The sequence below is a fragment of the Rattus norvegicus genome, chromosome 9 (assembly GCF_021556685.1).
Source record: "Rattus norvegicus strain SHRSP/BbbUtx chromosome 9, alternate assembly SHRSP_T2T, whole genome shotgun sequence".
NCBI classification, from domain to species: domain Eukaryota; kingdom Metazoa; phylum Chordata; class Mammalia; order Rodentia; family Muridae; genus Rattus; species Rattus norvegicus.
This window is the reverse complement of record NC_141542.1, coordinates 31,974,303-32,001,229: the sequence shown is the minus strand read 5'-3', so window position 1 is coordinate 32,001,229 and position 26,927 is coordinate 31,974,303. Positions and strand designations below refer to the sequence as shown.

Below are 26,927 nucleotides of genomic sequence, written 5' to 3'. Positions count from 1 at the left end.
AACCACGATGCCCGTTGTTTTTTGTCTGTCTGTATTAGTGTAGATCGGTGCCCGCCTGAGCGCTAGCTTAGGAATCTGTCCCTGTTACCCTGTGCCCCTGTGTCTGCGTGTCCCTAACAAAGGGCTTTGCTCTCTGTTCTGCTAACATGCACAGAAAGTATCACATGGGTAAGGACTGGGATACTACACAGAAATCTTTAACAGAGTTTCACAAGGGATGAAGTCACTGATTCCAACTGACACCAACTGGCCAGATAACAGTGTTACAAATATTGTTTATTAAGAAATATCTAAATGTTGCTTTCTACATGTATCACATATTTTAATTGTATAGGATTAATCTCATGTTGTATCTGCTTTTTCCCTCCATCATTTATTATCATAACATATACACCGGGTTTATTTGTAAGATAGGAGCATGGAAGAGTATATAACTTAACATTATAGTTATGCATTAGGTTAGATTGTAAAGGTTTATTATGTGGGAAATTCAAGAGAAGTAAGTTGGTTACACTGGCCTCTTAAAGGCAGATTAAATAAGCAGGCCAGGTACCCAATAGGATAGCAGTCTTATTTATGTATCAAGCAACCTTAAGTTGTGTTATTTACTCTGACTGTGAGGTCCAGCAACTGTTCCAAACATTGGAAGAGATCTTTGCCTTGTGGTGCATTTCCATCCTTGAATATTCTCTAGTTGCTTTTATTTTATGTGCGTAAGTCTTTCCTCTCTGCGCAAGTCTGTGCACTCTGTGCGTGTAGTATCGTTATAGGCCAGAAGAGGGCGTTGGTTCCCGAGTCTGGAGTTAGAGAAGTTTGTGAACTGCCATGTATCCACATGTATCCATTCTCGAAGGTAGGACCCAGGTCCTCTGGAAAGAGCAGCCATTGTTCTTAACCACAGAGCCAGTACTTTCTGGAAATAGATTGCACAAAGTCTATAACACCAAACTAAAATATCTTTATATTTTAATTTTTAAAAATATCGTAGTGTCAATTGATATCTCTATTTTTTACCAGCCTGGCACGTGTCAGTAGTGAATTCTTTGCGTTCGCTATTTTTTTCCATTTTACACAGACCCTTTGGTGACTTAGTCTCTGGATACCATGATACAGTATTCTGCCTTACGGTGTAGCCTGAAACTTTAACTAACGACATGCTCAGAAGCAGTAAGATCAGGAAGTGTGGGGTAGGGGTGGGGTGTAAGCTTTAGTATCTCTTCCAAGCAGCACCGTGATTCTAAAGGCAGTCAAACTGGCCATTAGTGTAATAAGTCACTGAGGCACCAAACAACTGAGCATGATAGCCTGTTGGGGAGCCCATTACACTCCCCGTGAGTCTACCCAGAGCTCGAGAACCTCGGAGTGGAAAAGAAAACCTCATCCGCTGCTACCTTCAGCTCTGTGTGCTGAAGCCCTGGTCTCCAGACACCAGTTCCTGACTTGGAAGCATTTCCTCCTCCTCTTCTTCCTTTCCCCGTTTAGAAAACATCTCGGGAGTTTGTTCTAAACAAGCCCCTTTCTGATTGGCCCATTCTCTTCACCCCCTCCTCTGCTTCTGTTGGTGAAAAGCTGGTGTACAATGCTACCTTTCGGCATGCCTATGGCTGCAGGAATGTGACGAGCATCCCACATGTTTTTTTTCCCACTCGAACAGAACATCTACCACGTAAAAGCTGAGACCTTTATACTCCATGTAGGAAAAACAGCTAAGGTCAGTTCGAGGACAGAGAAAACGATCAACAGAGACCAGATCTTGAAGAGGGGATGATAGGGATGATGGGGATGGTGGGGAGGGAGGTCCAAGATGGTGAAATCTAATACTGCGTGCGTCCTCCACGTGTTCTGAGCGGCTACTGTGAGGGAGGCATAGGACACTAGATGAAGGGCACGGTCACTCTCTACAGGGCATGTAGACCGTCAGTGGGCTGTGTCTTGGAACAACCATGACTTAGTGTACACAAGGTGCCAAAGACACCGGCTGGTGCTTGGTGACCACAGTTCATATGGAGTTTCATTATCGTTTGGCTTGCACAGATCTCTGTCACATCATCTACAAAGCTCTGCAAGATTTCTTTTTTAAAACATATTTTAATTGAAATAGAGCAACGTCGCTTTCTCCCGTTCCTTTCCTCCCTCCAGTTCCTCCCTGGTACTTCCTTGCAACCCTGCCCAGGTCTATCACACACTTTCAAGTTAAATACTCCTTTATTTTATTTTTTTTTATTATAACGTGTGTGTGTGTGTGTGTGTGTGTGCACAAATTTATGAATGCAACCCGCTGAGCCTGATTTTTTTGTTTGTTTATGTATACTTTGTTTTAGAACTGACCATTCTCCATTAGACAACCAGTAAGAAGGCTCATCTCAGGGAAAGGCTAACCCTCCCAGCATTCTGTCATTAGTTGCCTGTAGTTCGTTGTTGAAGGTTGGGACCCTGAGAAATTTCCTCCTTCCACTTTTGCATGTCCATTGACACCGCCATTGTTCAGCTACTGTGTATGCAGCCGTTCTAAGGAGCGAGTGTTTCACAGCAGACTTCCTGGAATTCTGACTCTCACAATCTTCCTGCTTTATTCCTTGAAGAAACACACTTCTCAGCATTTTATCGTGTGTGTGTGTGTGTACATGTGTGTGTGTACGTGTGTGTATGCACTGGTCTTTGTATGTGTGTGTGTGTGTGTGTGTATGTGTACCGTGCATGGATATACATTCTCATGTGAGTTTCCATACTTGCTTGTGTGTACATGTATACGCTGAGGTGAGGGTGTGTGTGTGTGTGTGTGTGTGTGTGTGTGTGTGTGTGTATGTGTACCGTGCATGGATATACATTCTCATGTGAGTTTCCATACTTGCTTGTGTGTACATGTATACGCTGAGGTGTGTGTGTGTGTGTGTGTGTGTGTGTGTGTGTGTGTGCCAGAAAGTGTTTTCTTTGGTCACTTTCCACCATCTTTATGAGACAGGTTCTCTCAGGAAACCTAAAGCTCCCAGAGTCAGCTACACTGTCTGGTCAGCAAGCCCCAGAAATTCTCTCAACTCCCACCTGCTCAGCACTGGTGTTACAGGCCCGCACAGGCCCACCTTCCCCTTCAGCATTTTATCTTAAGCCCACAAAAATTCTCTGAGCAATTTCAGTGTCCCTGGTTGAGACTGTGCTAGACTCAGACATGAGAAATGAATCAGAGCGTCTGCCCTTGACCAGACCAGATTTCCACACTGGTTTCTTGCTGTTAGGCAAAACACAGCAGGGGTCTAGATGAAGGCCAAGGAGCAAACTTCAGGCAGGAAGCTGCCTCTTGAAGCTGAGGAAATGCAAAGCAGTTTCACAGACATCTGGCTTAGGGATGGAGCCTTGGGACATCAGTACGGGTGACACAAACGAGTCCCAACACTGTTTCTTTGCACCAGTGATTCTGTTTGGGCCTCACCTACACTTAATCTTCATCTCGTAAAGTGTATTCTCTGAAAACTCACTGGGAAGACAGAGAAAGGGATAGGTTACCAGCTGCTGTTGCTTGGATGTGTCCTTCAAAGCCTCAGGGGTCGGGATGGGAGATACAGACCAGTGGTTAAGAGTGCTTGGTACTCTTACAGAGGACTGGAGTTCTGTTCCCATCCACCCAAGTCAAGTGGATCACATCCACTTATAATTCCAAATCCATGGAATCTGCCTTTGTCTTCTGGCCTCCACTGCACTTACGTGCACATTTGTGTACACACACACACACACACACACACACACACACACACACACACCACATACAATTAAAAATGAAATGCATTATAAAAGTAGATGTTGTTTGTACGGTTGCATGAGAAGAGGGACCCTTGAGAGGAATTAATCCTGGAGGGCACTTCTCTAACAATCAAGATTCAATTCAGCCTTTCTGTCTTCAGCTCAGTAGCTAACATACCAAGACCCATCTTGGGAACAACCAGATACCTTGGCACTTTTGATCTTCCTAGACCTCAGAATTGTGTGAAAATAAAACTTTTTTCTTTATAAATTACTCAGCCTCCAGTTATTCTGTTATAGCAAAATAAGGTGAACTAAGATATCAGCACTCAGTATTCCCAAACCAACAAGCGTTTCTGGGGAGTGAAGAGGAATGGCGTCCAATAGAGGGGAACAGGGGAACAACGGCATAAAACACGAGGCTGTGGGCTTCCGGAGAAGCACACGTAGGCTGTGCCCAGGGAGAGAATACAACTACACTCGACAATTTGGTCATTAAGGATAACAGTCAAATTATATAACGTTCGTCATTTTTGAGATCCTGGGACAGGGTCTAGAGGCCATGGCTTATGTCTGCCATTAACTTCTTAATTCGGATCATTGAGAAACTCTGAAAGTCCCTCCACTGCAGTGGCCAGGATGCTGTAAAGGAGCTGCGCCCCAAACAGCTCATCTCCATAGACGTCTGCTCACACCACAACAGCATCCTTCTTCAAAGCCAGCCGCAGTCAGAGAACAACCTGAAGAAGTTGCTTCTCTCCTTCTATCACGTGGGGTCCAGGGATTAAATACACGTTATTAGGTTTGGTGGAAAACACCTTTCCCTCTGAGCCATCTTGCTGACTTGAGAGAGTATGGGCATCCTTATATATAACAGGGTTTGGTTTTCTAGGGTGTTTAATTTTAACCCACTTCCAGAAGGATGAATATTTTTAAACATTTTGGTTGTTGCAAACTCACCTGCAGGCATCAAGAGTCTAGTGCAATTGCTGGAATCCTCTTCTACCGCGCTTGGCTCACGGGGGACTGGTCGGTCATGTTTTTCTAAAGGACAAGGGGAGAAAAGTCAAGATGAAGGATTAATTTGTTTGCTTTTGGTGGATAGGTCTGTTGCTGCCTCTTTAACGTGGTGACTCATGACTGGAATGAAAACTAGTGACTTCATCATGAGTGGAAACCACTTAAAAATAATCTTGGGACACTGGTATCACCTGCAATGGAACTGTAGGCCAGGTTTTTAGATGAGTGCAGAGAATGGCCCACTTGTGTTTGATCTTAACAGACTTCTATTTGTAAAACATGCTATAGCCTGTGGAGAATGTTTGGACAACCGTATAAGTTAAATTCTTGACATTTCTGTCCACATGACCCTTCTGCCCAGATGGAGAAACATTTCAGGGAGGGGACCTTCTTTTCCAAGGTGCTACAAGTCGCAGGAGAAGTTTGAATTCCAAGATCCCAATCTAAACTCCTCTCCTACGTAAGAAGACAGGTGTGTGGGTGGAGATCTCACTGGGAGAGAACTCCTGGCGTGAGCTTCCGTGTGCATCTCAGCCTAGGCACACCCAGGATATAACCCTGGAGTCAAACACAGGCCACCTGCAGATGCTATTCTTCAAACCACTAGCCCAAGGCTAGTCCTTTGACTGTTGCTTTAGGAGTTCAAGGTACTCGGTTGAAGCAACCCAAAGTGGACTCCCAGTCACAGCCAGTGAGATAGGATTAGCTGTAGTCTGTGGATATTGAGGAAGAGGAATAGTCCAGGCAAAGGTGGGTGTGTCCTTTCCCTGGGCTCTGTCCACTCTTAACTCATTTTCAGAACAGAAGCAGGGCAGACAATCCTTGTAAAATAGCCTTTTTTTTTTTTAAAAAAAGTCATTCCATAGAGGTTAAACTTTACTATCTGATACACTTGTTAACATTACACTAAGTTGAATATAGCAAGCATCTGATCTGAGCTCTTGGGGTGGGTCAAACTGTAAACTATGGAGAAGGGGAATTCCAAGGTAAGGTAAGAAGCCAGGACCTCATTCCAATAGAACACTTGGAATGGGCCACTTATACCTGGGGCTCACAACTCCAGTGGCCTCAGAAAGAAGATAATCAAATCAAAACATACTTAAAACTCAAAACTTAACTTTTTCCTTATCATTGAGAACTTCACACATTTATACAATGAAATATGACCTTATAGAAACCCAATCTCCAATTCTCTCCAAATGCTCCCAACAACATATCTACTCCCAAGTCAGTAATGAATCTGCATCCTGCAATGCCAGACTGCCAGGTAAGGTATGCCCACTAGTACAATGGTGGCATGAATGTTAAGGGTGATTGACTGACTTCTGATTGGCTGTGAGGCCTGATGGACAGGAGAGGTTTTATGCCTCATACTGTGACCCCTTATGTCTTAATTCACATCTCTTCAAGATTCACTGGGCTCTCTTCTTTCCTGCTCCCCCTTGAAGCACCCATCATATGCCATCCCACTGTTGCATTTTAAAAGCACATAGCCTGTCTGACTCATAGGCTCATAGCTAGGAAGAACCTTGAGAAGAACTGCACCTCAGACACCTGCTTACATGATTTAGGTGGCAATTTCAAGAAATTCTGGGATTCAATGATGAGTTAAGATTTTGGGGGGCATTGGGATAGAATGAAAGTATTTTTTCACATGAGAGGAATGTTGTTAAAATACACCAATTTGGGTTATTTTCTTCTAGTAATCTTGACAGACTAAAGCAGTCCCTTAATACCTTAAGTACTGTGATTATGCAAAATGCATCTTATAGATTCCTTTCAGATTGATTCTCATGATTAATAAATCAGAATACTTTTTCTTAGTTCTGTCTATATATAAAGTCACCAAGGAGAAAGCAGAGGTGGGCACAACATGTTCCTTTCTTCGGAAGACCCAGTAGCTTAGCAGAAGCAGAGCCTGAGAGTATCTATCTATCAACAGCACAGGACAGCAGAAGACAGTGTTGCATGTTGAGTGCTAAAAGAGAAGCAATGGCTCCTGCCAGGGCAACTAGCACGAAAAGTCTTAATAGAGTCTCAAGATTAACCAATGTCTCAGGAAGCCAACGCTTTTGCAGAGATTCCCATATGCCAGCTTACTTAATGGGATCACATGCTTCAGTAAAGACCACAGTGTGGCTCAGGTTACTATTCTCAGCATCTCCCCCAATTGCCAGTAATAGAGTAGATCTCTAGTTTCACGAGCAACAGGAGAGCCACATTGACTTTCAAGAAAGACACAACACTCTACTCATACTGCATATGAACAGTTCGTGGAAAAATGACTCAGGCAAAAGCCACTCTGGAGTTTAGCATGACCTGTTCAGCTCCAGGGTCATCTCTCCGTTCAGAAGCTTGGCTGTGTTGAGTTAGGTCATACTATCTAGGTGATCTCCCGGGGCTTGAGCCATGGAGGATGACAGCAGATAGTACATCTTCTTGGTCCTATGCCTGGTGAATGAGCAGCTGGAAGAGCCAAAAAGAGCCCCACAGCTTCATGGATCCCAGTGAGCTCTCAAGGACCAGGGACCTCACGCTATTAGTTATTTTTACTGTGACAGAATAGCAAACCAAAGTAACTTAAGGTACAAAGGCAGTGTTTCTCCTTGGAGTTTGAAAGTAGTGCTCATTATAACACGACAGATATGGTGCAGACATATGAGGCCTTGGGATCATGCTGTATCTGCACCCAGAAAGCAGAGAGTGATAAACTTTTATTTTGGTTTGTTTGTTTGTTTATTTGCTTTTCTGTTCAGCTAGCTTTCTCTCCTCTGTTCAGCCTGAGAACCCAGCACATAGAAGGTTGTCACCCATATTTAGGGTGTGTCTTTCCACCCCAGGTAACTCCATCTAAAACACTCAGAGGCTTGTCTCATGGTGTTTTTAGATCCTGTCAAGTTGACAATCATATGAACCATCACAATCATTATAAAACAAAAAGAATAAATAAACAAAAAGGGCATTTTGGTCATCTTTGACCCTCTTCCCCACACCCCACTATAGTGTCTTAGTGTCTGAGACACTATAGAATACTAGGACTCCAGAGAACATAGTCCAAACCTTAATTCCAGCCCATAATAATCATTTATAGATGGATATCATGGCTACTATTCATTCTAGGTAGAATTTTTATGTCTGAGACCATAGAGCTAATAATGGGCCTATAATGGACTTTCCAAGCTCTGGACCAGTGTTTCTTGCTTTTGAGCTGGCCTTGAGAATTCCAATCTCATATTGCTCTTACACCAAAAAATCAGGTTGCATGGGGGAGCCATTCACCTCTCAAACTGGACATGTGGACGAGAGCCTACTAAAGGAATTATTTACAAAGGTACAGATAAAATCCAGAGGCACCAATCACAGAGAGTAGAGAGATTTAGATGGGACAGCAAAAGCAGAGTTTCTTAGACCTAAACTATTTTATTAAACTCAGAGAGAATGGACATGATCTTTGGCCAAGAAATGCAGCTAATGCCGAGTGTTGTGGAAAGCCACAACAATGAATACTTCAACTTCATGTTCCTAAGAGATCCAGTCCTGCTTTGATGCCTGGTCACATCCTCTGCAGCCAGAAAGCAGGGCTTCCTTTAATGTCGTCCCCACCATCAGCCTCCTAGAATCCAGAGTGTGGAAACCGAAAAGGGAGCTCATAGTGACAAAGATCTCCCACACCCCATGACTGCACTGGAGAAGGCTTACAGAAACATTCCCAGAGCGAACCTGTTGTTTACAGAAAGCTAATAAAGACATTAACAAGAATGCCAAGCATTTTAATCTCTAGCTCTCTTGCTCTTGGGACAGCTGTGGTAAATTCTCACCTGATCATTCTGTGTAAGACTTAACAGCAGAGTTTATGCTCTATACATAATACATGGCTTCACTCGGCACTGAGCCTCATGCTTGCTGAGTGTCTTTCCATTTCCTTCCTTGCTGTCCAAGGGGCGTCCATAATGAACAAAACAGCTTCCAGACAAGCCAGGCTTGCTTCTCCCTCCCACATGCGTTCTCTCTCCATGCCTGATGCCCCTCTTCACCCTCTTGTTTGAACTTTCAGAAACATTAGTCTGTTAATGGTATCTTCACAGCTCCATGTGTGTAGTATCCCAGAAATATATGCTATCCTACAGTTTCCTAGTAAGAATATTAACAATACTATACCCAGACACCCTCTTACTTTCTGTGCTTCTGCATGGGTTTTAGATCTGCAGGGACCGGATTATAAAAAGGCCCCTGTGGCAAGGTCAAGATTTCACAGATCTGTTGAGAATTATGGACTCTCATTGAATAAATGTTAGAAAGAGCCCAGAGTTCCTGTTTTTTATTGGTATTGCATTTTCCAGGAGGTTTGGTTGATCCCCTGTGCAGCCCATAAACAAAGGTGTCCAGACTCAGTCATTTATGGTGAATTTGAGTCATTTCTCACCTTTCGCCAAAGCTTATTCCAGTTTTGGATCTGACATTTGTTTCCGTGCCTACAAGTTCTAAATGACATTTAGACCAATTCTCAGAATAGAGATAGAAGTGCCAGTCAACACTGAAAGCTAATTTTGAAATCACTGATGATTCATCCATGCAGCTATGCAATTGGAGACAAGGCTGGCCCATGCTTCATGAGTTGCAGATAAACCTGGTATACCCATGGGTGTTTTATAATGAATATATTATATTATTAATTATATTATATATTTACCTACAATTTATACATGTGGATCAACATATGTATATATATTCTATTCACATATTATATGTGTATATATGTGTATGCATATACATATGTATGTGTGGTCTATAAACTCACTCATTAATATAACTAGAAATGCAGTAGAGATGGACTAGACAATCCCTGAGGACTCAGTTTCCGGAGTGTAGGCAAGAGCAAGAAACACTTGTCCTAGGTCACCCTAATGGATAGACTCAAGTCAGGACAATAATAATAACTCCTGTCTGGTTCTTGTCTGGTGTATGATCCTCCATCATTTTGTCTCACACCCCAACCTTCCCAAATACTGGGCTCTCCCATGTCCCATTTACTATCTTGGCATTGACATTGATCAACCATCCAGCATCACCCTTGATTCTTTGTATCCTATCAAATATAACTTCTCTCTGACCCACATTGTTGCTAGCACCATGGCTAACACCCACCAGAGCTGAAGGCTGGCCATTTACAAGAGAGGAAAAGGCTATACCTTATGGCCTCTAAAAAATATTGAATCATACTTATTCAGTGCTTAAACTTTTCCTGTTAAGCATGAAAGTACATTTCTTTTTCAAGTATTTAGAAGCTCAATTCATATATATATGAATTTATATGAATATAAATATATAATTAAATATATGATCTCATTTTCATCTCTTTCTTTCATTCTTAAAATGTTTAGTGTTAGAAATCTTAGAAATTATATAGTTAGTGAGTTTTACTCATCTAGTGAATATGGAAAAAGAAATAGCAATAAAGTAGAAAATGTCAGAGATCACACTGGTGGTGAGGGTCAAGAAAGCTATTGAAAATTATCAAAAGATGATTTTGAATTTCTTAGACAGCGGGCTGGAGAGATGGCTCAGCCGTTAAAGGCTAGGCTCACAACCAAAAATATAAGAGTTTCTTAGATAGCAAGGGGGAAGTGAGAAAAGGAAATGGTTGCAGAATTTGCAGAGCAGAAGAAGATGTCTAATTTCTTTAAGGACATAAAATTCCTCATCAATGAGTTGTTTTAAAACATGATGTGATATTTGGGGCTGGAGGGATTTCTCAGCAGTTGAGAGCACTTGATGTTCTTGAAGAGGACTCGAGCTCAGATCCTAACACTGACATGGTGATGCAAAGCTATCTGTAACTCCAGTTGCAGGGGGATCTCTCTCTCTCTCTCTCTCTCTCTCTCTCTCTCTCTCTCTCTCTCTCTCTCACACACACACACACACACACACACACACACACACACACACACACACACACACACACACAATTAGAAAGAAAAGAAACTGTAAAGCACCTGATTTTCACTGGTGGAAATCTTGCTTTGTGGAAGCATTTGACTTTTGGTAACCATGCATTGTGGTCCAAGGCAGAGGCTAGAACAGTGTGTAGTCCTGCAGGCCCAAAGCAGACCTTCCCTAAAGGGCATTTCCCAGAGACTACCTCTGGATCAAAGGCTGCCTTAAGGTCTTGAATTACTCAGGGATTCCACTCCTTTAGCTGAACCTTTAAATCTGAACAGCGATACAGGAAAGGGAAGACTGTGAACTACTTAGAGAATCTCTCTACCATTCAGGGACTCACTTTGGATGAGAAGAAAAAGAAACGTCCCCTGTCTATCTGAAGCTTGAATTCCAGTCAGTACACGTGATACTTTCCATTCATCCTGGGCCCTCCTATCTCATAGTCAGATATGAAATGACAGTTCTTATTCTAGCACTATGAATCATAAGGGAGGACAGTGCTCAGAAAGGGGGGGCAAGCTCAAGGTCATGTTTCAATGAGCAAGAGCCAGGATTAAAATCTAAATGACCTAACCTAGCACTGGGTTTACCCCCACTTTATTGTGGGTTTTCCTCAGGCCAGAGTAGTGTTGAGCTCTTTTGGAAGGCTGGTTTCCAGTCCTTAGAATTTTCTCAACTTCTGGTACCTAGGACAGAGGTCCTTAAACAAAGGACTCTGACCAGATGACTTCTGCATTAACATCATACAGACCCTGTCAGTTCTGTGGCCTGTGAGATGTCTCAGTGGATAAAAGTGCTTGCAGTTTAAGCCAAGGAACCTGAGTTCAGTCCCTGAGACCTATAAGATAGGAGATAACAGATTCATCTGACCTCCACATGGGCTGAGACATGCCACCCTCTGAACATGCTCTCTCTCTCTCTCTCTCTCTCTCTCTCTCTCTCTCTCCCTTTCTCCCTCTCTCCCTCTCTCTCTCCCCCCTCTGCTTTTGTCTCTCTTTAATAATGGCAATGATGATAAAGAATAAATTTCAATTAAAAACATGCTATAATAATTTTTAATTTAAAAAACATGCCAGTTCTTGGGTTTTACCCCAGACTTGTATTTAAAAGGTCTTGAACATGGCTTACCAAAGTTTTCAGTATGTGTACATGTTCATGTGTGTGTGCAGGTATGTGCACGTTTGCGCACTCACATATGGAGGTCACAGGATAACCTTGGCTACCAGTCCTCAGTTATTTTTTGAGTCAAGATCTTTCACTGGTCTTGAACTCACCAAGTAGCTAGTCTGCTTATCCAGCTAGTCTCAGGGATTTAACTATCTCTACTACCTGGTGTGGTGCTGGTTTAGCAAACATGTGTCATTGTGCCTGGCTTTACAAAAGTCTCAATAAATATTTATAAGCAGATGCTTTCTAGTATTCTCATAAATTTCATTAAAATATGTGAGAACTCCATAATTGTAACTGAAGGTTTTCAAGACTTGCCCAAAAATCACCCATTATGAACCAACTACAAATCTGGGAGGTGGTTTATTTTATCATCCAGCAGTAGAGACCTAGCTCTGTGTTCTTACAAGTGAAAAGCATAGAATGAAAAAATGCACACACTCATGAGTATGTATGTGCACATGTGTGCACATGCATGTTCACACACACGCGCACGCGCACACACACACACACACACACACACACACACCTGACAGACATATAAGAGCATTTTAGTCTGAAATCATTTTAGTGCTCATTTTTTGCACTACGAACTATCACTAAAGGAGCTGTCTTACTTAATCCTAGCCCCAACTTGATGACATAGGTGTCAAATCTCCTTGTGAATTTACAGCTGAGCAATATAAAGCCAGAGAACCTGCCCCAGGTGAAGAAGCCAACAATTGGGAAAGACAGGCACTCATTCTATCTTGCCTTCTTATGCCATTGGTGAGGAAACACCAATGTGGTGGCAAGACCGTGGAGCATGTGTTGAGCTGAAACTTGGGCATTCCTTGCTTCTACAGCAAGCCTCTTGCGATTGATGATCAATATTTGTCATGCAAATTAGTTAAGTGATGGCATAGTAACTATTGTAGCTATTAGTAATTTCTTATAACTAATTGTCATGCAAGTATGAGGTCAGCCAAGGCTCTCCAGGGCAGGTGGAATCTGAGTGGCTGCTTGAGAACAGGCACAGAGGGAAAGAGAATCCAAAGGAGAGTGTCTGTAGTTGAATGAGCAGACAGTAGATCTGAGCCTTGACGGAGAGAGGATTAGGGAACAAATAAGAGGTCCCGGAATGGGGGTTGGGGATTTAGCTCAGTGGTAGAGAGCTTGCCTAGCAAGGCAAGGCCCTGGGTTCGGTCCCCAGCTCCGAAAAAAAAAAAAAGAGGTCCCGGAATGGCTATACTCATCAAACTAGATAAAGACAGTGGGGAGTTATTATCTGTGAAAGGTCATTGGAGGATTCTGAGCATGGCTCGACGGAGCTCAAGAACTGTCTCAGATTTTCTATTATGTCTCTTTGTTATTTGACATATTATAAGTGACACAAGGAAATTAGCTACACAGTCTCTGTCCAGATCCTGAGCTGCTTAGATGGAAGCAAGACAGAAACCTTTGTAAAAGGGTCATGGGGGCGGAGGGCCGTCTCATTGTTTAGGAACACTTGCTGCTTTCCCAGGGGCCTGGCCTTGTTTCCAGCACCCACATCAAGTGACTCACAGCCTCCTATGACTCTATCTCTGGGAGTCTGACACCTTCTTCTGGTTCTGGGGGCATTTATACTTCTGGACCATGTACACAGTCATATACACACCTGTGAATAAAAATATATCATAAAAACACTTTTTCAAAAGGCCATATACCATTTTTTGTGTCCTTACCATGATGACAGATAAAGAATCATGGCTTACCATTGAATACATCTGTGACATTTGATAAAATAAGAATGGTGGTCCATTGTAGGAGCCTGGAGATACTGTAAAAGGAAAGAAGGATGCAAAACCCAGAAGGCTAGCACACAGAACAGAGACATTTATATAATGCTTGTTAACCCAGGGGTTCAAACAAATGCCCAGCCTGTTTATTTAAAGTAAATGTTTATCGGTTATAAATACTTATTATCAGTCAACAATCGGTTGCTTTGAAAATCACCATTATGAAAGAAGATATCTTAACACTAATACAATTATATGAAGCTTATAAAATTCATAGTCTGTATTGGCTTTGCATTATCATTATAATCATTTACTGTTTCAAGAAAGTACATTGTGGAAGTCTCTGCAAACACTACAGCCAGGAGAATGTTGGTCTATTTGAGGCAAAAAGGAAGTTCAGTTCAACATGATTCAGTAGCTGGTGCTGGTTAAAACTTTGATAACCAGGGGCTTGGTAATATAGTTGTTGTATTTAATCACATCATAGTGTGAAAAAGTTTCCTTGTGATGATTAACTCAATAAAGCTTAAGTCATGGTTACATCAAAAAAAAGAAGCTATCTTTTTTGATATGTTGCCAGAGCATTTAAAATATATTGTTTATCCATGAAAGGTCAAATAAATACAGGTCTATGATGTACATACCTCAAGGCATATACATGCAATCCAGCCCTAGAGAGACTCAGGAGCACTCTGTGGTTACCTTTATCACTGTTTCCTAACGAGTTGTCTCTTATGTACTCTAAATAAATAGAGACAGCTCCAGTTGGAATCCAGTGTAATGCCTGTCAGCCATGCAAACCCTTGAAAAGTCTGGAGCCATTATTAATATGAGTGACAGCAGACTTGATCCAATGAGAGACGGTCATGTAGTATGGTGAGCCATAAGGTCTTTTTAAAGGGTTGTCTGAAGTTTCCAATATGCTTTGGATGAAATGGACAGGGCCCCATCGGTGAGCATTGCATGAGGAGTTTAATAAATATAAACATCCTTTTAAAATCCCTCCTTGAGTCCTTTGCGAATGTGGACATGGAAACACATGGGCTATGCAGTTTATTTTCTTGTGGCAGAAATAAAACACCTGACCAAACAACTTAAAAAAGGACAGGTTTATTGTGACTTATGCTCTGGAAGGATATGGTCCATCATGGCTGGAAAGGCATAGTGATAGAGAGAGGAAAGGCAGAGTGAGCTCACTCCTTCCCCCTCAGTCAGGAAGCAGAGAGATGGATGCTGGTGCTAGCTCACACTCCTCCTCCTCCTCCTCCTCCTCCTCCTCTTCCTCCTCCTCCTCCTCTTCCTCATCATCATCATTTAGCTCAGGACTGTAGCCCATGGGCACACTCTGGCTTAGACCCCTAGGTGACTCTAAATGCAGTCAAGTAGACAATGATGATTAACCATCATATAGGATGTCCAACCTATTCCAGTTTGCCAGACGTTCCCAGTTTTAACCTTGAAAGTCCCAATTCTGAAGCACCCTAGTAAGTCACCTTGTATGTGTAACAAACAAACAAGCAGAGAGATCCAGAGCAATCGTGAGAACAGAAGGACAACTTCTCTATGTCACACCCAATGGTGAAACTCTCATGGACATGCTGAGACTCCCAGTCCCTTCTGATTCCACTCTCCTGAAGTTACAACCATAAGCCCATTTTAAGTCAAAGTGCATTTTATATACCTAAGCTACTGAACATCACATCATAGCTTAGCTTAGCTTACCTTCAGTGTACTCAGAATTCATATTAGCCTATGGTTGAAAATCATTTGATACAAAGCCCATTTCACAACAAATATCAACGACATCATGCAACGTATGGAGTTCTGCAGGAAAGTAAAGATGATGATGTCACTTAGAGCATCTTAGCATCATAAAGCTAAAACCTCATTTGAGTCGAACCACGCTTAGGTTGAAGGACATATCTATTAGTTATTATTATCCCTAAAATCCTCATCTTCACATAGATATTTAGGACCTTGTTGTTACTCAAAGTGATGGCCAAAGCAGATGTCACATCCAAAGATGAGCAGCTCCCATGTCTGAAAGATCCCATGCTTTGACTCTTGGCTTGATGTATTCAATCCTTTTGTGAAACTCAGGGCCTGGTCCTCCTCCACCCATACAACATAGAGAAATGGGCCACTTACAGCTCACACCATGTATTGACTCAGTACATCACCCTTTCTGGTTTCACTGTCAACATTCCAAAAGATGCCAGACACTGAGTACTATAAATGCATGTCATAGTGAGAGAGGTGACGGTGCCACGCGAGGTGACACCAGTTGCACTGTGCTTGCACCTAGGAGACTGATAGTTAAAATATTGACCTGATTTTTGTAATTTGAGATGATTAGATTCAGGGAAACTTGGAAGGTATTTTTAAGATAAATAGTATAATTATATACACAGATACACACAAGTACATATATGTATATAGATAGACACATACATACACATACACACACATACCCACGTAGGTGTATACTCAAAACTGGCAGGGACCTAGACAAAAGTGAATGTTCAGCTGTCTTAGGGGTTCTGAAACCATCACAAGGAGTGCTGCCTGGTTATATACGGGACATTGAGAACATCACTATGCTGCCATTTTGAAAGACTCTAGACATTCCTGAGTGACCCCATTCAACCCGCACTTAACTTTGGCAGAAACACTTTGTTTCTATTTCATGTAGAATAACAGAAGCCACAAGGCATCATTTCAAGAGCTCACGATGCCTCAGGCTCTTCTATTTATCAAAAATATTTCTCTAATCTGCTGAGAATGAGGTCGGGCTATGTATACAGACACAGATCCCTCATATATGTTCTACACTCTGAAGTGCTTGGGGTTTTGAAATATATCTGTTCCTAGGGGATTCAGATATTTTCTTGCATGAAATCATATAGACGACAACAAAAATCAGGTTTCCATCTTCACACCCTGCAATTGCTCTCTTAATGATACTGACCTGGGGGCTTGGACTATAGTACAGTTAGGAAGTGTTTAGCAAGCACGGGTTTGCACAAAACCCTGGATTGGGTCCCCAGCATAATGAAGAACCAGGCATGGAGGCACATGTCTATCATTCTGCCACTTTGGGGCTGGAGGCGAGATGATCAGAAGTTCAGTGTTATCCTTGGATACATAGTGAATTCAAAGCCAGCCTGGGCTACATGATGATCTGTCTCATAAGAAGAAGGGAGCAGAGTAGAGGAGAAGGAAGGAAGGGAAAGGAAAGAAGGAAGGGAAAGAGGAGGAAGAGGAGGAAGAGGTGGAGGAAGAAGAGGAAGAGGAGGAGGCAGAAGCAACTGATGTTATCAACATGTGGAACCGCCTTGCTTCCCCCATGCACACACTAATGAACATATGTCAGGCCCTATATTAAAACAAAAAAGCAGTCACACCACTCATGTTTCTTTGTGACTTGCCTTTTTCTCTGATCATGAAGCTTTCTCCAGAAAAATACGTAAGAAAAAGAAAACATATCTCATTCTGTATATTATTCTATCATATGTCCCTGTTGAGTCATAATCACTATTATGCTGTAAAAAGCATGATATTTATACTATATTGCATTTGAGCAACAAGTGACGATATTAAGTAAATGTATTTATAGGGTTTAATCATATATACGGATATGGATATATGGATGTTGGTTGGTAAAGAAAATATACAAGCAGACATCCTAGGACAGAGGATGCCTGAGACAAATGAGTTAGCTCTTAGCTGCAATACTCTGGCATCCTCGTTTTTCTGAAGCTTATAGGCTCTCTCTGCATTAAGTCTTGTACACAGGGAGCTGACAAGCCACTGTACTGTACAGTGATGGATAGCATGAACTTTCAGTGGGACAACTTCATAGGGCTTCATTCAAAAACCAGTACAGGCCAGACTTTCACAATTTAATCTATCAATTAAGGGTTCAGCATCTGACTGGCACCAAAGGTAAAGAGGCATGTGAGCACAGTGGGTTTGGGATAGAGCCTGTCCGGCATAAACACTCTCTGTGACTCTCAGCATGGCTGAGTTCTAACAGATAGGCCAAGTCCTGGAATTTCAATGAATAATTTAATCAGATCTCTAGTTGCAACCTAGTGTTTGCTTTCAGCCGCTGGCACCAGAGTTTTTTCCAAGCAGGCTCCTCCCCTGCAGGAGGTATGGAAGTTTGGCTGACATTCACTGACATTTTGAGAACCTACTAAGGCCAGATTATTATATACAAGAGTGGAGATTTATTCCTCCCCAAGCGGGAGCTATATGAAAACAAGACCTATATGAAATGTGTAAAGATTTACTTTTTAAATAGAAATAGCAAAGCTTGTTATCGCTGGCCCAGAACATTGCTATAACACTCTATGAAGTCTTTGTCTCCAGAATTTCTGCTTTTTGGTCTTCTTAAACATCTGTAGGCATCCATCACCTGGAGACCTTGTTAGAGATGCTCAGTCTATGGGCACACAGTGGGTTTGACAATCTGCCTATCTAAGAAGCTCCCAGAAACTGATATTGCTAATATGTGGAAATACTCTGAGTAGCAAGGCTGGAGGGCATACAGTCCCTCAGAATAAGACTGTACTGGAAGCTCCGGGGGAGAAAGAGAAAGCTGTCACTGGGAGTCAACTGCCGGACTGGGCGGGGTGGGTGGGGGTGGGATGGGGTGTCTATGTGTTCATTTTCCTAAGGGAACTGCCAAGCTGTAGGACATTGTGTTCTAGTTACAACTGCACTCCACTGACAGGGAGACTCATTATGGGGGTTGTAAGTTTTCATGATTGTAGCTCATTCTTTTAGGACACAGGCAATCACACTATCTTCTCAGAGAACTTGGGGTACCATGGGACAGCTGTTCCCATTACTAATTAACTACCCTTCAGGGAGGAAACACTGAAGCCAATTTAAAACCATCTTTAAAAGGAATCCTTTGCAGGTGAAAGGGCAGAGAGAGGATTTAACTACAAGTGTGGGGGAGTAAACCCTGAATGACGCTATATACCCTTAAACCTGATCCTGTGGCCTGGTTTCTTGTTAGCCTGTAAACCTCTCGGATGCTGTGATTTTTCGCGTGCTGGCTACTTTTTGAACAACTAGAAAGGGTATGCCTGGCCCTGAATCATGTCACAGACAGAAAAGAGAAGGAACCTTAGAGGATCTGTCTTACAATGTAGCAGAAAGGAATCCCAGTCAGGCCTAATTAGTAAGCTGTAAGGAGAAACGGTGCCTTTTGTTAGAGTCTCAATGTTCAGCAGTGCCATCCATCCGTAGAAGAGTCTGTGCAGACTCCATGGAAGGTCAACGCTATAAATAAAACGTGTAATCACCAAAACCATGTTCCCTTTCTTTCCTACTGATCCCAGTGGGTGTCTCAGAACTCCCTAGATCATCCTTCCGGAAGCCTCTTCAAACAGTCGGGAGACGAGGCCCGAGTTGGAAGTTCTTTGCTGTTGTTCTTTTATCAAAATATAATTGGGAAGGGCTGACCTTAAACATGGGATCTGGATGCTATGAAATCTGGAAGGCCATCTCAGTATCGTCCGTTCTAAACATAGCCCAACAATAGCAGGCTTCCTTCCTTGGCTGTTTCTTTCAAGTAAAAGGGATTTGGGTTTGTCCTGCTTACAAAGAGCTCAGAGGGCTTTAAGGGTGGGGAACACAGATGGCCGTAATACAGCTTCTCACACACAAACAAGTGCAATTTCTTTTTCTTTCGTACTACACTTGGTCCTTTTAAACAAGGTGAACACACACACAGTGATCTGCTTTGATGATAATCATTTGAACTTGGTGCTTTCTGTTAGGGATGCGAATACATTTTCACATCTTCTAACAATCCAGATGGCTCATGGGAAGGGATTCACTCTGAATGTGTCTACCAGGAGGCTGTCAACTTGACACCAACCTCCACATACCTAGGAAAAGGGAGTCTCAGCTGAGTAATTATTTCCATCAGATGGGCCTATAGTCATGTCTGTGGGGCATGGGGCATTTTCTTCGCTGTTGATTAATATGGAAGGGCCCAGTCCACTATGGGTGGTGTCATTCCCTAGGCCGGCAGGCCTACATTATGTAAGAGAGATAAGGAAAGGAAGCCAGTAAGTAGCATTTTTCTCTCTTCTCTCTTTCAGTTCCTGCCTCCAGGTTCCTGTACTGGCTTTCCTTAATGATGGGCTATAATTGTAAGCCAAGTAAAACCTCTCCTCCCCCAAGTCAGGTTTAGCCACTGTCACCGCAATAAGAAAGCAAACTAGAACAAACGCACGTGCCAGAATAAGGTTTTACAGAACTTGAGAGATGGAATAGGCTGAAAGTAGCAAGAGCCAAACTTTTAGACACAGAAAGGACCAGGAGAAGGAGGAACAAATCCCGTACCTTCCTTATTTTGGAGTCAACCCATGAGTGCCGTTTTGTGTTTGTCTCTGTCTCTCTCACTCCCTCTCTGTCTCTTTCTGTCTTGTCTTCTTTCCCTCCTCCCCTCTCTGTGTGCATGCCTTAATGTGCATGAGGAAGTCAGAGGAGATCTTCTGTTGACTTTCCTCAGGTACCTGTTGTCTTTCTGTGTTTTGTTTGTTTGCTCACTTGGTTTTGTTTTCTTGTCTTCTAATTTTTTAAACAGGCTGTCTCACTAGCTTAGACATGTTGAGTAAGCTAGGCTAGCTAGCCAGCGAGCTCCAGATATTGATCTGTGTGAGACTCCACAGCATTGGAATTCCAAGAGCATGCCACCACACCCAGCCCTTTTAAATGTGAATTGTGAGACTTGAACTCTTGTCCTCTGGTTCGCTGGGCAAGCATTTACCAACGGAGCTATTTCCCCAGCCCCTTCTAAATTTTTATGATGACTACTTCCAGCTTTTATTCTGAGACATCAGGTAGAGAACTTATGAGGACTGTTGGTGACACACTCCCTTCTCAATGCTTCACAGACAACAACTCCAGCAAATGAACCTGTGCAGAGGGCATCGGAGAGTTTGACTAAGGCATTACTCATGTATCCCTTGTTTCAGAGGCAAGGAAGTGCAAGGCCAGGCTGAAGCAACAACTTGTTTAAGGGTTCATTTATCTTGCAGCACAAGCAGGGCCAGCATGTACCCATCAGCAGGCAGGAGCGTGTGTCTCATAACTTCCGGGAGCTTTAAAAAATACTGGTGGGTCTTGGAAAAGTTCCCTACTGACTCCCTTCCGCTTAGGGTGTGTCTTCCTGGGTGATTGTATGTGCCACATGATTCTTGGTGTAAGTTTATTTATTAATTTTTTTAATGGGAATACAATGATGAGGACATTTCCTGCTTTAGTCTGCCACTTGGAAAAGGTTCTTCTTTAGCCGAGGCAGCAACAAAAAGCAGACTCCTGGTCAATTACAGTTCAGCCCGATTTTTTTTTTCAAGGTAAAATAGCAAAATTAAACCAGTTCTCCTTGAGCTAATTCCTGGTTCTGCCTCAGTGTCTAGAAATGAATGATTGTTTTATAAAAGCCCCCTTCTAAAGCAGAAGATGTGATAGCTTAAAACAAGTCCTCTGGTTTCTGTGTTGTTGTTGTTGTGGTGGTTGTGCTGAGGACCCAGCCAAGGGCCATATGTGCTGGGGACATGCTGTGCCCTTGAGCTACAGTCCTCAGCCTTCCCCCGGTGGGGCACGAGTGCATGCGTTCCTGTGTGCGTGTGTGTAGGCTGACATCAGTGTTGAGTAGCTCTCACTTCATTTATCGAGGCAGGCTCCGTAACCGAATCTGGAGCTCATGCATTCCGGCGAGTCTAGCCAGCCAGCTTGTCCCAGGGAGCCCCTGTCTCTGCTTCTTGAGTGCTGGAGTAATTCACAGGTAGCTAGCGTATGTACGAGGCTTCTATGTGGGCTCCGGTGACCTGAATGCTAGTCCTCACTTTAGTGTGTAAAGCAGTTTATCCACCGAGCCATCCCCTCAGACCCTACCTTATACCTCTATTCCTGTCTGGGGCATTTGTTTTAAAGGTTTTCTTTTGAGAGCCTCACTGTTCAGTTGAGGTTGGATTTAGCCTTCTGGGAGGCTGGGATTACAGGAGTGCGTGGCCGTGCACACCTCTGCAACCCAGTTCTTTACAGTAAGGTCTTTGGGATCTTAGATGGAATCAGCTGGAGTGGCTCACAAGATGGGGACACTTGCCTGGTAGAAACATTTCTCTATTGTACGGTGTCAGAGAATGACTTTCTCCAGACATGGGGCACTTACCATGCCAGTTAGAGACTGAGAGGAATGGGGAATGTATTATAAAGGTAAGGACCTATGGACACTAATGTATTGAGGACTGTCTCTCTGCCACCTTCCCGTGATGCATCCATCTGTCATTTCCGTAAGTTTTCTCACCTGTGATGGTGAAGACGTCTGTGCAGGGCAGGATGGAGGCAGAAAGGAGGTGACTTGGCTCTGAAACTTCTTTCCTGTTCTCCTGAGACTCAGAATCTGTAGTAGAATCCAGTTTTCTTGTCTTTCATTCACCTGAAAAAAAAAGTCACATTCTTCCAGTATCTTTAGCATTTTATTAGTTCAGAAGAGTAAAATGACAGGTAAGCAAAGATTCGTGGGAAACCTTTAAGTATGACTTGCGAAAGATTTTTATCAGAGCTGGAGAAACTCAAGTCAGTGTGGCTACCATATTCAATGCCAAGCCCTTCGTTTGCTGGTGGTAATTTTTATGGTTATCCCTCTGTGAAAATACAGCTGCTTGATGGTCATCCTGGAGACTAACAGAGAGCTGTGACGGGACCCAGATTTCCAGCTGCTAGGCACAGCTCTCTTCTGGTTAGTTTATCCATAGGCCTGTATACTCAATTTTCTTCAGCAAGGACTTAAAATTTGGCTTCCTCTAATATGAAAGGTTCCCACAAAGTCCTGTTGTTGATGCTATTGACTATCCAGAATACTAAGAGCCTTCAATGACATGCATCAAACTAGGACTTGGACCAGGGGGGATCCGGATAGCCTGGTGTGTGTTGACACCGAGGACCAGTTTGCTAACACACCCTGGTTGTACCATGATGGACAAGACATGCCATTTTCTTGAGGAACTGGAACATAGTGCAGACAAGAGGTAAGGTTGAGCACAGAGAACTGATGATGGAGCAGGGCTTGAGTGGGAACGTGGAAGAGCACTAAGGGAGGTTTGTGGATAGTCAGGTCCTGGGTATGGACCTTGAAGAGTAAGCTACCCCTAAATAGTGGCAGGAAAGGTTGACATTGAGAAGAAGCAACAACGTGAACACAGGCCTCAAGCTTCATCCTACAGCGTATGAATGTCAAGAACCATAAGCAGGTGATCACGTGAGAACCAGAGAATTCTCTAGTGCTCTCTCTTCCTCTTGTCTGAGGACCCTACTCCAGATGCAAGCCAAGCCACAGAGAATTGACTGCCACCTTCTGTGCCTTATGTCTGATGGAGTTCCTCTTCATATCATCATGGGCCTCTAACTCCTTTTAATACCCCTGGCCAACCCGTCTTTATTCTTCCCCTGTGCCCACTCTCAGTACCATCTCAAGAGCATTCCCAGTTATGTATAAACTGTGGGTGGGAGGTAACATTTGTTCTTCATGGGTTACTGTAACTCAACGCATGCAAGATGAGCCCAAATAAACTCCTGCCTCTCTAAGTGGCCTCGGTCATGGTGTTTCATCAGAACCACAGAAAAGTAACTAAACAGGGAGCAAAGAAGAACAGCACAGAAGTGGAGTAGGAGGCAGGAGAGAGCAAAACTCGAAGGAGCAGCCACGTGAGAAAGCAGGAAGCAAGAAGAATCAGAAGCAATGTCTAAGCACTGTGGTGGCTGGTCCAACTGGTCACCCATGTTACTCGGATCCTAGCTCCAGTAGTTACTTTTATTCCTTTGCTCATTGGCTTTTTTCAGTGATATCCCTGCATGGTTTTGCTGAACATCTCCCAGAGAACAGAAGTTGTCTGTCTCTGGCAAGCTCAGAAACTCTGCAAGCAAAAACTGATGGCTAGAGCCAGGCAAATTAAATCAAGTGTCCAAGAGAGGACTTCGGGCAGGGCATTTTTAATTAGAGTGGAAATTTCAAAAGCTGCTAGCATACTTTGTTGACATGTTCTTAAATACTGATTTTGCCCAGATTTTCTCCAGAAAATGCCAGACATAGGGAATCTTTGATAAATCTCATGACTCTGATTTGATCTCAATGACATGAGCTTTTAATGTGTTATGTTTGTGAACTTGGGACTGTGGTGTACTTAGATAAACTCAACTAAGAGGGAGGATGACAGATTCTGTGGTTTCTCTAAAGTCTGTGAAGACTGTTAAGATTCAGTGTCCAAAGCCAACATTAGGAGCAAGCAGGGCCAACAGGAAGATGGCCATAACCAAAGGACCTTAGCTATCCCAGGAGCTCAAAGGCCAAACTTAGCAGAAGAAACTGTTGCATGTCAAGATGCCTTTATTTGGTATGCAAATTCTGGGAATTAGAGATTCAGTCCATGCTTATAAAGGAAGTAGATTCATGATCAAACCCAGAATTAATTTCAGTAGCATTTTGCAACAGCAAAATAAAACATATGTCAAGAGAGGATAGTGAAACCTCTGACAACGCTCTAATTCCGAGGAAAGCAAGCTCTCTGTTAGGACCCTTATGGTCACAGGAAGCTCAAGTGAGGAGACTTCTTCAAATTAAGCCCACACAGAAAGCAGGTCTAGCTACTTGGACATGTAGGTTTTTTTTATCACTTTTTTTGGTTCCTGTGCTTTGGTGTTTTTCTGAGGTGATCCAAGCACTGAGACATATAATCAGGTTTAATGAACAGCATGGAGGACCCTCAAATATTTATGACAGAAGTTCCCGGATGTTGAGAAAACGTAAGACTTCTACTGGATTTCACTGATGAATAGCCAAGAGTCTGACTCTACTTGACTCTTCAACTCCTCCCATGTATCTTCCTGGGTTCCAGGCTCTTCCCATGTTTGGCTTCTGGACTCCTTTTAAAAGTGTTTAGTTGCAGCCTGTTTCGCTGGACAGCAACATGACAGCTCCAGAGAGAACAGACATGTACCTGCTTGTAAATTTACCTGGCATGAGCCCCTTTCCCCGGCCTCCCTCTATGGGAAATGTGATGAGAGTGGGCTACTTGGGGACATTTTTCCCTGGCCAGTGAACCCTGGCTATGGTTCCTCCTGTGTTTGCCCTCTGGACTGAAAGTTTCCCTCCACCCATAAACTCATGGGCACACATCACTTTGTTTAGCTTTTGTACTGTGACACAGAGGCCTGCTGACTCTTGAGTAGGGACTTGAATTCCACAAACAAAGACATCTAAGGAGCTCTTCTAAGTGCTCATAATGATGGCAGCTCTATAAAGTGAATTCCATGTATTCCAATTGTATAATTATTTAGTCACATTACAAACCTGCAGAAATCAGATATTTCTTTTCCCAAGTTGAACATAAAGAAGAGGAAAAGGAGAAAGAGGATAAAAAGGAGTAGAAAGAAGAAAAAGAGGAGGAAGAGGAGGAAGAGGAGGAAAAGAAAAAAAGGGATGAGGTGGAGGAAGAAGAGGATTTGAAGTTAAACTTGATTGAGTCTGCAGTCTATTTCCCAATAAGTCCCAGTCTTAGGCTTCAGATAGAGATTACTGTAGGCAACAGTATTCAGCCTAGTAAACCACGTATGTGCCCTTTCCCAGAAGAATCCCTTTTGGATCAAAGACCTCACGCTTAAAGTGGAGAACCCCATCTGGTTCTTCCTTGGAGATGCTTTGAGTCATTACCATAAACTTGCCACACCGAACTCATTTCTTAAAGGGCTTATCAGGACCACAGTGCTGGTGAGAGCAGAGAAAATGGACAAAGGATTGCCTGTGTGAGAGCGAGTCAGCAGATTCCCTGCCATTTTTTTATGGGCTCTTGGCAGCTATTAATTTTCTTATTGCCATGGTAAAACACCTTTTAAAACAGCTTTAAAAAGGAAGAACTTATTGGACTCACACTTTGAAGGGACACGGTTCATCATGGTTGAGAGGCAGGTGACCATACTGGAACTCTCCAATTTCTCACATCTTGGTACACAGGAAACAGGAAAGACACAGGCAATGGGGCTAGTCTATAAAACCTGAAGTCGGGGTTGGGGATTTAGCTCAGCGGCAGAGCGCTTGCCTAGTGAGCGCAAGGCCCTGGGTTCGGTCCCCAGCTCCGAAAAAAAGAAAAAAAAAACCTGAAGTCTTCCCTCCAGTGACTCACTTTTCTCCCACAAAGCTTCCCTTCCTAAAGGTTCCACAGCCTTCCCAAACAGCGCCACCAGTTGCGGAACAAGTGTGTAAACACATAAGCCTATGGGGAACATTCCAGATACAAAATGCATGAGCAGCTTTTGTTTATTAGGCTTAGATCCTGACTTAAGACACGGACAGCACATGTTGAAATCACAAGGACCTATGAAAGGCAGCACTCTCTGCACTCTGGTATAACTGACACTTAAGGATGGGAGGGGATGCCTATGCCCAACTCAAGGTCACCATCTCACTGCATAGGTCCTGTGACCCTGAGAGGACAGAACCTGGCTGAGCCCAAGTGTGGACTCTGGGAAAGGCATTTAGAACACCAAAACTTGAACCAGACCACTGGCTCATCCTGGCCTTACGAAGATAGGAACCTTGGACAGTTATATGTATGGCTCCTCCGTGCTTCTGTTTCCAATCTGTTAGGGATAGTAAAATACCATTTCATAGGTTTCTAATGGGAAGTAAATAAATTGGTTGGTAATAGATGTAAATCACTTAGACTATGCCTGATAATACCAACCATCATTACTGTTATTAACATGACAGCTATTGTGTGACATTCTTGCCAGTCAAGAATGCCTTCCTTAAAAACTTGACAGAGGGGGATGGCAAGGTAGCTCACTTGGTCAAACTGCCTGCCACCAAGTCTGACAGCCTGAGTTTGATCTTCAGGATCCACAGAGTGGAAGGAGAGACTCAATTCCCTGTCAGTTGCCTTCTGACCTCCACACAGCCCCATCACATGCCCACCTACACAGAAACAAACACTCACAAAATTAATGAGCTCATAAACTAATTGGAAAATAAATAAATAAAAATTACTGGGACAGGGTCTCAGCATGTGTAGGCTGGCCATGAACTTCCAAGGAAGCCCAGCTGACCTTGAGCTCTATCTTCCTGTAGCCATGTTTCTTTGAGCTGCTCCTCAGGCCAGCTTTATCAGGCCAGCCCTCATGGCCATTTGGTCATGATCCATGCTACCCCACACACGACAACTTCTTCCTTCTTCTGTCCCATTCTCTCCTCCTGGTCCCTGTCTGAGACCCCAAAGCCCAGGA

The 26,927-nt window shown here is 43.1% G+C and overlaps 1 protein-coding gene and 1 long non-coding RNA gene across 3 annotated transcripts in view; one reads left to right on the top strand and one right to left on the bottom strand.

Annotated features, from left to right (window-relative positions):
• The window catches only part of Clic5 (CLIC family member 5), a 145,384-nt gene that overhangs the window by 66,054 nt on the left and 52,403 nt on the right, over positions 1-26,927 (top strand).
• Positions 257-20,097, bottom strand: LOC148003632 (uncharacterized). The gene is made up of 3 exons (XR_015629436.1): positions 19,989-20,097; positions 4,696-4,779; positions 257-913 (listed from the first exon to the last, which is right to left on the bottom strand). It is a non-coding gene; the product is annotated as an uncharacterized LOC148003632 (long non-coding RNA).